General features: G+C 43.6%; 1 protein-coding gene across 4 annotated transcripts in view; it reads left to right on the forward strand.

The window, feature by feature from the left end:
* Positions 1–16,399, forward strand: part of LOC142659190 (uncharacterized) — a 169,532-nt gene continuing 153,133 nt past the window's right edge. The window contains exons 1-3 of one of the 4 annotated variants that reach the window (XM_075835052.1): positions 1–91; positions 3,729–3,841; positions 7,060–7,117. The gene's annotated coding sequence lies outside the window, so the exon portion shown is untranslated. The other 3 variants (XM_075835051.1, XM_075835053.1, XM_075835054.1) reach the window with 3 other exon arrangements.

A 16,399-nucleotide genomic window follows, 5' to 3' on the forward strand; every position in this document is an offset into this window, starting at 1 on the left:
GTGAGGAGACGACGACGTGAGGTAAAAAAGGGAGCGCAGCCCTGACAGGAGAATTGTGAGAGAAATGACGCAAAACTGGAGCAATTCTGAGGTAAAAAGTGTCCAGAAATGTAAGTGAGATATAAGTAGCCTCAAGACGTGACACCAATATCCAGAATTACTGCAGGGAACATATAGGAATAGAGACCCCAGCTGCCATTATAGCGGCACTGACCAGTATGAGAGGTAAGTAACCTCAAGACGTGACACCAACATCCGGAATTCCCGCACATTCACACACTGAGATCATTATGGGGCGATATTAGAAATGTTCTCATGATAACGGTATTGAAAATTTCAAAAAACAAGAAATTAAACTGACAGGGACTTTCTGGACTTTCTGTAACTCATCCCATTAAAGAACACTACAGTATGGACTGGCAGATAACAGGGAACAATAGTTTACAGTCAACTGCACAGCACGATAGAAAGGGTGTTTAGCATAAAGTGTTGGAAACATAAGCTGCCACTAGGGGGAGCTCCTTACATTTATACAGCTAGTATTGAGTTCAGCGGGTGCCGTGTAAATCGTTATGTAGTGAGCGCCCCCTAGTGGTGGCTAAAGTCCGAAATAATTGTTTTATTGCACTTTATGGCTATGGCTGCAAAACTTTTAAAACATTATAAAGATATATTATAAAAGAAATCAGCAAAGACGTTTGGACCTATATAGAGTAAATAAAATGAAACTATACGTACACTTTAGCCCTTTTCTGCCCTAGAGCGGCACGTATAATACCCTTGGTATTATCATTGGTGATTTTATTAATAAGATTTAAGTCTCGGAATTTCCTTCTCGGACCACGTAATATCCTCTATTCATCATGTCATTAGCCAAACTGGCCGTCTTTACTAAATTGGCTTTAAACACATAATGAAGAGCGTGTCCCTCGTAATAAGCCCGTGTCATGATCATTTCCGCCCCCGCTTATGTCAACAGGTTTGACAGGAAATTACTTTATGGGGTAACAGGAAAAATTGGACCAGAGCTTAATTGACGTGGTGTGAAAACGAAACGCGTCGGAGATTGGTGTAATCCTCATCATCCTCCGCTCGCTGTGGACATTTCACATTTACAATTTAATGGGATCTATTTAAGGCAATTAGCAAGTAGCAAAATATTGTACGAGAGCCAAGTGGTACAGAGTTAATGGATTCGTATTGACGCAAGGCCCATTGTGTGGATTGACTTTCACTGCAATAAATTAAATTGTAACTTGCTTCTTCGCAATCGTTATTTTTACCTGAATGGAGGGTCCCTCGGGGCTCGGTGTAGACCCCCTTAGTCTGTTTAGTTTTTCATGACGTATTCGTCTGGTTGTTGTGGAAAAAAGCAAGAAAACCATACGTAAAATCATAAAGTATAGCATATAACGGGGGCAGCCAGGTCCTTTTCCCAGGGGACCCATAGGGCCCCAGTGCTACCTGAGTACTATATGCAGGTTGTGTGGGGATAACATGACATAAAGGGGGTTGTCCTTATGTAAATAAAGCTATTTAAGGGCTCATGCACTTGGCTGTATTACGGATCTGTAGGACTGCACGCATAGACATCTATAGATCCTACTGTACCTTCACCTGCCTCTAATTTTATAAGGAGGTTTTCCATTGCAAGCCATGTCATATAGGTATTACCCCCTGGAAGTATTTCTTCTAGAGGAGAAAACTGTGTGTGCTCTGGCCCATAGAGTGCCTATGGCTCTATAATATGGGACTATATGGATTCCACGTGCTGCCATACAGGATCTCTGCGTACGGCTCTGCGGTGTACATAAGGCCTTAGTTTGTATTCAATAGCAGCAAACATCCCCCATGATGCCTCATGTAATTGGGGATCACCAGTTACATATTATAGTTGGACAGTAACATAGCTATATGCTGTTTTGCCGTGATCCTTAGGGATTGCATACACCCCACTTTAGGGTAACTTAGATATAAAACACTGGCTAAATACAGGTTGGACCCGACCAACATCAATATTATGTTAAGCTCATTCATTTAGTATGTGGGTGAGAGAGGTGATGGAAACCGTGCCCTGGTGGTGTCAGAGGACAGGGGAGAGACACGAGCTGCCAGCTGCCGTCATTAAACACCAGAGCCCCCTCCCACCTTAATAAGCTCTTATTCAGCAATGGAGTAGTAGATTGGAAGCGGCTGATATGGAAAAGACTGTGTTAATGCAGGGAGGGGCTGGTGTTATGACAGCTGAGGGGGGAATCTGTCCAGGAAAAACTTCTATCTTCTTATATATTGGTCTATTAAATCCACAGGAAGGGGTGGGATAGACATCCGATGACCTCACCCTGTGTTATGTATTAGCACAAGTGTTCAGTGGTGGTGCTGGTGGTGCAGTGTAATGGAATAGCATACCGTATCTGGGGTAGAATTAAAGATTGGTGTCACTACTGACCTCACCAACGGCGAATATCATTGAAACACCCTTGCCATTAAATGCAACCATTTTTATTTTATTTCCGACTCCAGTCTAAAATAAAATTTGATGCAACTTTGCATAAAGTCTTGATTAACAATCTCCAACCGTTTTGTGTTTACAGAACCTATGCAAACCCATCTGTCTCCCTGGTTGTATACTACAAACCCTGTGTAGTCTGATCCTCCAGTCATACTTTTTTTTTATCTGTCTCCTACTTGAATGTGCAGTACGTCGACAAAAAGCAAGGGACGGATGGAAGGAAGTATGACTGCATGATGAGACCGCGTAGGTATGTTTGTAGCATGCAATGGTGAAGACACCCAGGTTTGCATAGGAGCTGTAACCCCAAGTAATAGACGAGTCTTAGGAAAATGTGATCAATAAAAAAAAATTCTTGTAAAGGGGACACACGGTCGTGTTCGGTCCATGAGATACGATCCGTATGTCAGCCGCATTTCCCAGACCAAACATAGTTCAGGGAGCCCTACTCCTAGCATCATAGTCATCCCTGATGCTGTGAGGCCCCATGCACGCAAATGTATTTTTTTCCTCCTGTAAATATTGGCGTAAATACGGGTCCTTTGTCACACGTATTCGACCCGTATTCCACCAGTATTTACGGACCCGTGCCTGTAAATACGGGTCCGTTGTCACCAGTATTCCACCCGTATTCACGCACCCATTTTCTCTGCACTAATCGGCAGCCCCTTCTCTCTATCAATGCTGGATAGAGAGAAGGGGCAACCCTTTCACTTCCTCCCTACGTGACTACAGAACGGGACAGTAATCCCGCGGGGAGGCAGAGACACCCAGCTTCATACATAAATATGATGCTAGGAGTACGGCTCCCTGAACTGTGTACAGTCCGGGAAATGTGGCCGACATACGGTCCGTATCTCACCTGACAAAGCACATGAGGTAGTGGCCCTCAACTTGTGTCTCTCCAGCTGTTGTGAAACTACGACTCCCAGCATTCCTTGACCGCTGCATGCTGTAATGGCAGGCTGGAAGTAGTAGTTTCACAACAGCTGGAAAGCCACAGGTTGTGGAGCACTAACTAGGGTATCTAATGTATAGCAGTCAGTACGTGCATGTATAAATAAAACACGAAATAAGATTAAAAAAATAAAAAATTAAAACAAATAACAAAACATTTTACTCTCAAGGTATAAAATACTAATAAAATGAGAGAGTTTTTTTACTTGCTGCAGGAAGAAAGTGCATTCATATTGCTGATTTTTTTATTTATACACAGGACGCTCCGAAATGTATGGATTTGAGTGACAGAACATTTGTGACTGAAGTAAAGCCTACAGTTTATACTACCATCCTAATTTCTTTCAATTGGCTCCAAATACAAGGCTTAGGGTATGTTCACACACTTAACCAAAAACGTCTGAAAATACGGAGCTGTTTTCAAGTGAAAACAGCTCCGGATTTTCAGGCGTTTTTTAATCAAACTCACGTTTTTGACGGCCGTTTTCGGAGCTGTTTTTCTACATAGTAAATGAAAAACGGCTCCAAAAACGTCCCAAGAAGTGACATACACTTCTTTTTCGCGGGAGTCTTTTTACGTGCAGTTTTTTTAAAACGAGGCGCAAAAAAATGCCCCGTCGGAACAGAACGCCGTATTTCCTATTGAAATCAATGGGCAGATATTTGGAGACGTTCTGCTTCCGATTTTTCAGCCGTTTTTCTGGAAGTTTACGGCCCGAAAGTTTATTCTGTATCTGAGCCTCCTCTGGGTGGATGTGTTAACATTGGCTTACCATCAGAATTCCTCTACAGAAATACGTCATTAGAGAGAAAAATCTTTAGTCCCTTAATGTTAAGTGAAAGTCCACCCTTTTACACCATGTCATTTTTAGGTTTAACATTTTGTGCTAATTAATTTTATGATATATATCTATGGTGGTTAGAGCTCCTTTTTTCTGATAAAAAGCTCTAAAACCTCTTCAGAAGGCCATGGAGTTAAACAATAAAATTATTTCTGACACCACTAGGGGGAGCTCAGGAGCTTACTGCGTCCTCTTTTTTATTACTCAGTTCAATGTATAAACAGTATGCAGTAAGCTCCCTCTATTGGTGGCTGCAGTCAGCAAAGATTTTATCATTTACGGTTGTCTCACCGTTAATTTTTTTTTTTTGTAAATAATAAAAAAGCAGTAAGATGACCCCAAAATAAATAATGTGACATTTTATTTTTTTAAATACTAACTTTACTTACTGGTTAAGGTGGCGGGCTTACATGATTACGGAACCGCTGACAGGTCCTTCAGCACAACATAACGTGGTGCTTTATAACAAAGTTACCCTGCAGATTCTTCTCCTCATACCTTAGCCCCTTCACCCACGTGACATTACACAGCGATGGCTGCACAGTGCCATCAGCGCTGCTACAGAAACTTTATTGTTCAATGTCAAAATGGCCCCAGCGGTAAAGTAACCCATGTCCTACGTACCCCAAATAAATCAATATCTTTCTGTTTCTCCTCATTCATTATAATATCTATCTGGAGTTTTGCACGACTTATACCTCCAACATATCCATTGGCCCCCAGGCACCCAGCGTATCTTATTGGCTTATGCTTTAACGTTATGCATGAGCATAACATGTTGGAATGTATAGTCTACTAAGGTTTCCTAGGCAGGACCATAATAAAATAAAATATGGCAGTTGTCATACGTTAGGACTAAAGATGTAAATAAAATGTAGATTTGAATAGAGCCTTTACTTATGAGATATTTTCTCATGATCGTATTACAGGCACATTCTTGTGCCCGTATTACAGCCATATTTCCCAAGCCTGACCGTGAGTCTGAAAGGCAGAAGTGACTATGCTGTCAGTCCAGATCATTACATATACGTTCAGGCTGGGACACTCGGTTAAAATACAGGCACAATCATTCGTCTATGTCAGGGGTCTCAAACTCGGCCGGGTAAGTGGGCCGCATATTGAAAAAATGGGAAGTTGACGGGCTGCATTACTTTCAAATTTGATACAATACAAAATTATTGTTAATCAATTAGTTATTTGAACTACTATAACACTATATTACTAGAATAATAATACTACATTACTATAATAATACCGCTAGGTTTCAAATTTGAGAGATTTCTCCACGTGCTTATTTCAACAATCCAGCTTTGAGGTTTAAGTGTCGCTAAATGCAGTCCGGCGGCTCAGTTAGCACACATGTCAAGATTGGGCAGCCCCTTTTTAGATAGTGCCGCAGTGCCCTCTGTGGATGCTGCCGCAGTGCCCTCTGTGGATGCTGCCGCAGTGCCCTCTGTGGATAATGCAACACACCCCTAGATAAGGCCACAGTGCCCTCTGTAGATAAGGCCACAGTGCCCTCTGTAGATAAGGCCACAGTGCCCTCTGTAGATAAGGCCACAGTGCCCTCTGTAGATAAGGCCACAGTGCCCTCTGTAGATAAGGCCACAGTGCCCTCTGTAGATAATGCAACACACCCCTAGATAATGCCAGTGTCCTCTTCAGATACTGTCACACACCCACTTGTAGATAACGCCACAGTGCCCTCTGTAGAGGCTGCCACAGTGCCCTCTGTAGAGGCTGCCACAGTGCCCTCTGTAGAGGCTGCCCCAGTGCCCTCTGTAGAGGCTGCCCCAGTGCCCTCTGTAGAGGCTGCCCCAGTGCCCTCTGTAGAGGCTGCCCCAGTGCCCTCTGTAGAGGCTGCCCCAGTGATGTCAGGGGCTTGCCCAGAGCTGGAGTCCCAGGCAGAGCGCTAGTAGGCTCTTCCTGGGACTCCAGCTGTGCTCCTGACATCACTGGGACTCCTGCTCTGGGGAAGCCCCTGACATCATTGTCGATGTATGGACAGCGATGTCAGAGGCTTCCCCAGAGTCCCGGAGCAGAGCCGATAATAGCGCTCTGCCCGGGACTCCGCTCTGGGGAAGACCCTGACACACTGTCCATATATGGGCAGCGATGTCAGGGAATTCCACAGAGTCCCGGAGCAGAGCCGACACCAGCACCAGCGCTCTGCTCGGGACTCCGGCTCTGGGGAAGCCCCAGACATCGCTGTTCATATGTGGACAGCGATGTCAGGGAATTCCACAGAGTCCCGGAGCAGAGCCGACACCAGCGCTCTGCTCCGCTCTGGGCAAGACCCTGACACACTGTCCATATATGGGCAGCGATGTCAGGGAATTCCACAGAGTCCCGGAGCAGAGCCGACACCAGCGCTCTGCTCGGGACTCCGGCTCTGGGGAAGCCCCAGAATGTGATTGTGTGTGTGTGTGTATGTGTGTGTGTGTGTGTGTGTGTGTGTGTGTGTGTGTGCGTGTGTGTGTGTGTATATATATATATATATATATATATGTGTGTGCATATACATACTGTATATATATATATATCTATACATACATTGGGGGAAATTTACTAACTTTTCTATGCCGTTTTTCTGACCTTTCATAGAGGTTTGGATAGTAAATCCTATGGGTGAGTTACTGATATTTTGATCATTTTTACATATAGATATAATTTTTTTAGAGTGGACAACTTAACTATGTTTATGCAGGAGAAAGAGCTCTGTATCATAATAAAGATATAACTTTGCAGATCTCCCAATCAGGACACTAGGAAAGCTGGGTGAAGACAGAGCAGGAGCCGACACAAGGTGACAATACAATGATCTATATTTACTGACAATTTATCATAATTGTATTCTATGTGTTAAAGAAACACTCCGGGCAAAACGGAGACAATGCGTTACCTAGTGCAGTACTTGAGGGGACGGAGCCTGACACTTGACTCTTTTTGAATCCTTCTGTCGTGCTCCACCAACTCAGGCCCTGCACCAGGCATATAACATAGGGAGAAATGTATTAAGACTAGCGTTTCATACGCCAGTATTAATATAAAGAAAGTTGGAGTAAGATGCAACACATTTATTAGGAGGTGAACGCTTCTTAATTAATGTGTTGTATCTTTTGGGGCGACTGTGCGACATAATTGTGGCACAATGACCGCGAGGCACAAAACCGCGGCCGTGCACCATCCATTATCCCCTTTTCATGGGACATACTGTAAGAAAAAAATTATATACTCACCTCACCGTTCCTCTTCTCATCATCGGGTCCCCTTAGGCTTCCTCAGCATGCTGCAGCTCATACAAGGTCCTGACGCCAAATTGGGTCAGTGCTTTATATGCGACGCAGTACTCAACGTCATCAATGCTGCGTCACAAACAACATCCTAGCGTCAGGACCTTATATGAGCCACAGCATTCTGAGAGAGCCTCAGGTTCACCCTGAGGGGAGAAGAGGAGCAGTGAGGTGAGCATATATTTATTATTTTATTGTCCGATAGAGGGGTAGCTTGATCAAGGTACGGGGCACTGCATGGTTACACAACACAGAGTGAAATGTATGGCAGCTAGGAGATGGCATCGATTTCCACTATCATTTACGTCAGTTTTCTGGCGTAAATTTTAACAAATTTGTCGAGCCGATGTGGCCCTACCCCTTTTGGGAAGACATGCCCCCTTTTTCACAAATATGGCGAGGCCGGTGCAAAAAGGCCGAAAGCGGCAAATCGAGACTTTTGGACCCTATTGGGATTTTTCTACGTGCTGGCGCAGAAGGGTTGATAAATTCCCCCCCATAGTGTTTCAGTTCTGTCCGGAGTGTTCCTTTAACAACCAGAAGAAACTAGTTATCTCACGCACAGATGCTGCACTGTATAGCAGGGTGGAGTAAGAGCACAGATTTCTGCATTCGGCTTGTTTCGCTAATAATGTGCTGAAAACGCTGTGGAATTTTGTCTAAAAGTGAAATTCTCCTGAGAAGGGAAGGTCTGCGCTATTTATTATTACTGCACGTTATATGGCACCAATGGGAGGCACAAAAACCCGCATGTCAGATCTGGAAACAGCCGTGTGTGTGTTGGATCAATTTAAAATGAGATTTTTTAGGGAATGTTTAAAAAAAAAAAAAAAAAAATGCACTTCCCTCTAATTATTCTTTTTTTGTGGGTAGAACATTATTCTGGAAGATTTATTTTTTTCTTTTTGAAACTTTAACGCATGATGTATTGTTAACCTCCTCATCACCAGAGGGAACACTGTATTTGTGTATATAAAAAAAAGATGATAAAAGGGGTTGTTTTTCACGACAGCCAGAATATATACACCCAAGTTTCTTTGCACTAGTTTCCCTGGGCATCTGATCCCCCCATAGTGAGCTTCTTCTTTCCCGAATCAGCGCCTGCCTGTTAAAAGACATTGCACTTAAAAAGACCCTGACTGCGACCCTACACTATGCCATACAACGGGATCCCACAAAAAACATATACCAAGCGCAATGCGTTTTTTTCCTTTGGTAATCTGTAGGTGAAGGATGCCACTGTAAGGGTATGTTCACACGGCTTATTTTCGCCCGTAAACGTCCGAAAAATTGGAAGCAGAAAGCCTCCAAACATCTGCCCATTGATTACAATGGGAAAACGGCGTTCTGTTCCGATGGGCCGTTTTTTTACGCAGCCGTTTTTTAAAACGGCCGCACAAAAAAACGGCCGCGAAAAAGAAGCGCATGTCACTTCTTGAGCCATTTTTCGAGCCGTTTTTCATTGACTCTATTGAAAAACAGCTCCAAAAACGGCCATAAAAAACACAGCGAAAAACACGAGTTGCTAAAAAAAACGGCTGAAATTCAGGAGCTGTTTTCCCTTGTTTTTCGCACAGAGTTTTTTTGCAAACAGAAAAATCCTGAAGGAATTTTTAGGCAGATTTTGACCTGCCTGCACTTTCTTTGCGGCGTTTTTTCGGCCGCAGACATTGAGTGCCGCGGGCAAAAAATTCATCGAAAACCACTTTTTCTGCCTCCCATTGATGTCAATGGAAGGTCAGAGATGGAAACGCGGGAAGAAAGAGCATGTCGAAGTAAATGGGAGGCTGTTTCCGCGTCAAAAACAGCGCCAAAATCTCTGGGTGAACTAGGCCTAAGGCATAGGTCACAGGCATCCATTAAACGTATGTGTCATGAGCTTTTCAATAGCTTTTCATGAGATATATGTTAAACGGATGCCATAATAGTCTGGGAGATGGATGCCACTGTAACGCATCTGTCACATCCTACCTTTAACATATACGTTGCAAGCTTTTCCCAGCATTTTTTATTTAGTCTCATCTGGTGTTTTTGAAGTAGAGAAGCCTATGGAAAAAACGCCATACCTAGAGCATGCTGCGTTTGGAAAACATGTCACTGACACCAAAACGCTACAACAATACCACAAACCATAACACTGTGTACGATGGCATTCTTATATTTTACTATAGAGTTTAAAGTAACATCTGGCCACAGCGTTTCTAAGCAAAAAAATGTAAATTATGCAAAAACATACTGTGAAAAACATCACCGAAAAACGCGTGAAAACACTACGCATGGATCTTAGATTGTTCGGGTCTGTATTACAGCCGAAACACCTGGACCTCCTGTGGTTGTACTGAACCGATCTTAGATCACCATGGGCTCCTATATTGAGCTTTGGTCAGTGTAGTTGAGCAGCGCAGGGTCTGGGTTTTGTTATAATGTGGGCCCTAAAATGCGGCCGCAATATGACCGTGTAAAACTGGGCCAATCCTGTATTTATGCTGATCATGTCCATATGTATGTAGATATTTATTTAATAGAAATGTCTAGTTTGGTCCATGTAAGACGATGGGAGTCGCTTAATAGCGAAGGACAACACATGATAGTTTAGGGTATCACAGCACATTGCATTTATATATTTTCATACATAACCGTAACTGTTTTATATTAAGAGAAGTTGACATTTGCTTGGCTCGCTGCCGCAGCTGCCACATTTCAGCTTGGTCTATAACTTGTAGTTTGAGGCAATGTCTTGGCACATCGTGGCAGGGAATATCTCACCATAGTGATATTTGCTGAATGCTTTTCAGCCAGGAGAAACCGAGACAGCCAGAAGGGAAACCCCAAACAATACAGACATGTCCGCGCAGACAAGGCCTCTGGCATCCAGCTGTACGATGTTTATTTCTGTGGTTTCAGAGAAGAGAAGAATTAATATGATTGTGTTCCAAGGAGAGAAGCAACCGGTCTGTGTGCAGATGTGTTTGAGGTCATCCTAAATCCCTACAGAGATTCAATGATGTATGGTGAGCATATATGAACCTACGGATGTAGCAGAGCTGAGTTTTTTCCATGGAAACAAAGGGGTTCTCAATCAGCAGAACAAATAAATAAAAAAATCAAGTCTGTATCCTAATAACATATCCTTCCTCTATGGACATTGGATTTGTCCACTGACAGCATATCCCCTTAAATGCTGTTAGGTAGGGTCCCCTTAAGGCCGGATTCACATGAGCATGTTCGGTCCGCGAAATACAGTCCGTATCTCCGCAACATTTCCCAGTCCGAACACAGTGCAGGGAGCCGGGCTCCTAGCATCATAGTTATATATGACGTGAAGAGTCCCTGACTCGCTGCGGGAAAACTGTCCATACTGAAAAGATGATTATAGTACGGGACAGTTGTCCCACAGCGAGGCAGGGACTCCTAGCGTCATAGATAACTTTGATGCTAAGAGCCCGGCTCCCTGCAGTGTGTTCGGTCCGGGAAATGCGACCCACATGCGGACCGTATATCACTTTTTGAAGTGCACATTCAGCATATACGCCGGGAATCCCCAAACATATACTTTGTGCATGGCCTGCAAATAGGGTTTTTGAAGATGGGTTTTAGGAACCAGACAATAATTAGACATACGTAATTGAGTTTGACCTGGGAGAGATTATGAAGTGTATTAGACATTTACAAAAATGATATTTTCATCACACTGAACATAATACTTTTATCAGGGTCATATTTTACAGAACTCAATGAGGCCAAAACTGGTGGGAAACGATGACATGATTATGACCGAAGCCGCAGAGAAGGATCCTGTTGTGTTTTTAGAGCAGCATTGGATTGAATGTCACATTTTTGGAGTCTCTTTGTAAGATACCATTTACAGAGTCTCTAAGAAACATCAGAGTTTTAAAATCCATCTGTTCGATGTTAGACGTGAATGTTCTGCACTAGAAAGCTTCATTTCCTAGTGGAAACACTTAGCGTTTTATCGTAAATGGAAAGTAGACACGTTCAAGGTGAAAACTGAGCGCAGTCCACAGTCTGGCCAGTTGGGGCTCACTCTATCTTGTTTCCTGCTCCTCAGATACAATTTCCTAACAACTTGTAATGTACTTAAAGAGTAAATATCCTTTTACTTGCTTGGTGCAAATGTATTACCCATCTATTAAAGCTTAATACCACTCGCACTTAACCCCAATATCCCACCGCCCACATGTCAACCCCGAGATATTTGTTTTGTTTGCACTAGTTTATAAGAGTCTCAGTGTGTATAGGAAATAATAAGATCAGTAGTGATACCCATCACAGCCAATCAGATTCCAGCCGTCATTGTGGAATTGAAAATTAGGTGAAATCTGATTGGTTGCCATGTGCAATATCATCATTTTATTGTCCGCACTAGTCTTTATACATGATCTGCTTTAGACAATCCTGTTTGTATGTCCTTTTTGGGCATGTTAAGCCGATTGATACAGTTCCTTTCTAATATGGGTCTCCACTTTTGTCACGAAGGGTGTGTGGACCCACTGGGCCGTACCACCTTAACGGTATGGCAGCTGGTCAACAGGACACAGGTCAAAGTCTATAGTTCGTATAGGTGTACCTGTGGTAGCTTCAGAGAGTAGCAAGACAGGCTCGGATGAGACTAGGCAGCAGGCAGGCACCAGGCTTGGTGAAACAGGACAGGCGAGGTACTCAGCGCTGCACGACTCCAACTGAATACGGCACTTGGACCAGGATAACACGGGATACAGGTAGGAGGAACTGGGAACTGGAGACACTTAGGTAATGACAACAACGCTAAGGCAATGCAGGGAGGGGCAGAGCCCTTGTAGTACAGGGTGATCTGGGAGCAATCAGCTCAATCTCACACTTGTGTGCGCTCTGGCTCCTTAAGGCTGGAATGAGCTTGCGAGCGCACCCTAGTGGTCACTGCGGAACAGGACGGCCACATGTGCAGACATCTCTGGAGAGAAGGGCGTCGACGGGATGGGAGGAGTTCGTGGTCAGCAACAACGGACGTTACAGCTTTACTAACAAAAATATAAAAGGCACACCATTGACAAAAGGAGGGAGCTGCGTCCAGTGGGATCTTTGTTCCAGGGTACTACATTGAAATTTAAGGAAGCCCATTGATTTCAAAGGGTACCTGATCTGTAAATGTGGTTCCCCCACATCATCTCCCAAAAGATTTGCTTGTCTTAGGATGATCAGCAATATTAAATGGGTTAATGTAAACCCCTAAGCTAAGTTTACACGTAGAGTAATGCGTCCAGCCAGGTTTTCCATTGACTTGTCTGAATAATATTTGTATAAATATCATCTTCTGATGTCATGACGATGGTTATATAGAGTGGCACTAAATATCATGATACACACCTCAACTACTGCAAATGATCATAATATACACCTCAGCTGATGCAGACCTTCTTTATAAAAAGGATGAAGGCACTGAGCTTCCCTTTAGGGCCAGTTCATATCTGCGTTGAAGGCTCCGTTAGGGGACTCCAACGCTGATCCAACGAAAATACTGGAAACAATAGCGCAGCATGCTGTGCTATTATTTCCCGTAAAACCACAGACACCCCGACGAAAAACCGACAGAACCCATTAAAGACAATGGGTTCCGTCGGGCGCAGGTTGTGTCCGTTGCTCAATGGAATTGGCGCTTCTGGCATTTTCGTTCTCTGACGGAGCGGAACAATGGAAAGCCAAATGCAGATGTGAACAGGCCCTTACTCTTCAGAAAGGGGTTCTGAAGCAGCTGAGGAGTGTATTAGTAGGAATAACAATCCCTCCACTGTACACTATCAAAATATTAGAAGTCGCCCTCCGCCTTGTTCTTTTATATGGTGACAGATCTTTTCAGTGACTGGTAATATTCTTATAATTTACAGTAGGACGACAATAACCCAAATATAACACAACAAGAAGAATAAACATTAGTTTCCATACAATTGCTCACTCTACCCATAATCTATAAACAATAAGCTTTATTAGATGTGTATATCCTGAATACATCCCATGGAATTGTCATGTTTTCATAGGTTCATGCCTATAATTGCCAGTGTTTTACTTGGAGCGAGGGACCAGAAAACCTTCTAATGTGGAAAACACCTCAGGCGAATGCCTATAAAACCCAGCAGGCCTGCATTTATTGTCTCTTGAAATGAGCCCCATACCCGTAGGGGGTGTATGACTTTACCTATAGTTATATCGAATTTTAATGATAAAATATGTTATAGTATACTTATTTTCTGAGGATTAAGTTGCAACATACTTGGAAAGAATAGTCGGCCAGAAACAAATATACATTGTGGTACTGGATACTTGGATCATGTACTCTATAAAACTAGCGCAGGATTAAAAGAATGGTGTCATCCATGGCGACCAATCAGACGCTTAGTTAAACATTTTAACATACGTGTGCGAAACGTAAGATGAAATCCCATTGGTTGGAGCAGGAAACGAAATTCCACTTATTTTCTCTGTTTTTATAATACATTAGGCCTGTTTGCTGGGATTGAGTATAGGCCAGACGCAGCTCAAGGTGATAGATTTGTGTTGCTGTCTGCTAACTGTTCGTCACTCTTGGGAAGGGACGGCTGCAGTATGAGGCATTCCTAGCTGATGAGGTAGCTCAGAGGCCAGACTTCTGTGAAAATATATAGCGTGTATTTCCACCTTTCTTTTTAATATATATAATTCTATAAGGTTAAAAAAAAGTATACAGGCATCTAGCCCATTCGTCTCCAGCCCACGGCTGTCAGGGCTTGCTGGGAGTTGTAGTTTTTCAACAGCTGGAGTGCCACAGATTGGGGGCCACTGATCTAGTTCAATTTATAATCCTTTTTGATCGAGAGGAAACCAATACAATCCCTAGGATGTAGTAGCCAATATTATCTGTGCTGTGTGCCAGAATATGAATGTAACAAGATCTGTCTGTTTTCATGTTCTGCATAGGGAGATTTATTTAGTTTGTTTCCAGCAGGCTGCCATGATAGATCCCTGGTGGTCCCTTGTTCCCCCTCATCTTTTCCATCCTATCATCCTGTACCTTTGAGGCCTCATGGACAAGTCATATTACAGATGTGTATTGTATGGATCCGTAATATGGTGCCCATAGGGTACCTCTGTGAGAGCATTGCTTCTAATGGAGAATATGGTGTCACACGGAGACAAATATTGCCTATATGTCCGTAACACAGAACCATGGGGACTCTAGTCACCAGCTAGAAGTGTTTTACCTTGCAATTCTAGATGAATGGTCTTCTCGGAGGACTGGGCCCTAATGCAAAATCTATAACAAAGCCCCCCACCTACCACGTGCCATTTATAATACTGATGTATTTCTATATGGCAGAAGGGTTTCCTCATGCACCAGGGCCTAAGTGTGACTGCTACCTCTGCCCCCCACATTATCTTCCTTGTATGTTCCAAACATATTAAAGTGTAGCTAAATGTTTGAAAAGCTTCCGAAATGTTATAGTGACATGTCAGAAGTTTGGATTGGTGGGGGTCCGAGCACTGTGACCCCCACCAATCGCTAGAATGAAGCAGCTGAAGCTCTCGTGTGAGCGCTCAGCTGCTTCGTGTCTGTTCGGCTTTTTCCGGAAATAAATGTATCGTGTACAGACTCAATAAAATTTCTATTGAGTCCGTACACCGATACATTTATTTCCGGAAAAAGCCAAACAGACACGAAGCGGCTCAGCGCTCACACGAGAGCTTCAGCTGCTTCGTTCTAGCGATTGGTGGGGGTCTCAGTGCTCGGACCCCCACCAATCCAAACTTCCGACATGTCACTATGACATGTCAGAAGTTTGTCAAAAGTTTAGCTACACTTTAAAGCTTGGCTAGTGCCCCTGTACCATTCGGATCAGGCCGTGTAGTTGTTTTGGGCCACACGTTCTGAAATGTTCTTTGGCAGCTACTTATCCAAACCTGTTTCCCGCACTTCCATTTACTTCAGTCAGTCACATCGGCGCTTATAAAACCCATATATCCCTGTTTATAGGATAGCACTTTACTGCCCAGCTATGTGACAGCACAGATTGTTCCCTGTAACACCATATAGTGAGCAGCCGCTATCTCACTGTACGGGTATGTGCACACGTAAACTGCATTTACGTCTGAAATTACGGAGCTGTTTTCAGGAGAAAACAGCTCCGTAATTGCAGACGTAATTGCTCGTCCTCGCATTTTGCGAGGCGTCATTGACGCCCGTAGTCTTGAGCTGTTCTTCATTGAATTCAATGAAAAACGGCTCAAATTACGTCCAAAGAAGTGTCCTGCACTTCTTTGACGAGGCAGTCATTTTACGTGTCATCGTTTGACAGCTGTGAAACGACGACGCGTAAATTACAGATCGTCGGCACAGTACGTCGGCAAACCCATTCAAATGAATGGGCAGATGTTTGCCGACGTATTGTAGCCGTATTTTCAGACGTAAAACGAGGCATAATACGCCTCGTTTACGCCTGAAAATAGGTCGTGTGAACCCAGCCTAACGCCTCATAGCACAGATGATGATGAAAGACACGTAGGCTGCCAGAAATGGGATTTCACCTTGTCTTGTTTGGTGGTGGTGAGTAACTGCTTATTGGCAGCATCTGTAATTTGCAGCAATGATAATTAGCATTTTCCAGGATCAGACAGTTGACCACAGAACTGAATGAGAGAGAGAGAGAGAAGACGTGGGCCGACTACCAGACAGAGGGGTTTCGGGGAGGGGAGATATGATGTAAAGATCTACTGAGAAGGTTGTTGGCTGCAGCATTGTGGTTGCAGGTGTTTGAGTCACACAGTAT

The sequence above is a fragment of the Rhinoderma darwinii genome, chromosome 8, assembly GCF_050947455.1.
Source record: "Rhinoderma darwinii isolate aRhiDar2 chromosome 8, aRhiDar2.hap1, whole genome shotgun sequence".
In the NCBI taxonomy this organism is placed as follows: domain Eukaryota; kingdom Metazoa; phylum Chordata; class Amphibia; order Anura; family Rhinodermatidae; genus Rhinoderma; species Rhinoderma darwinii.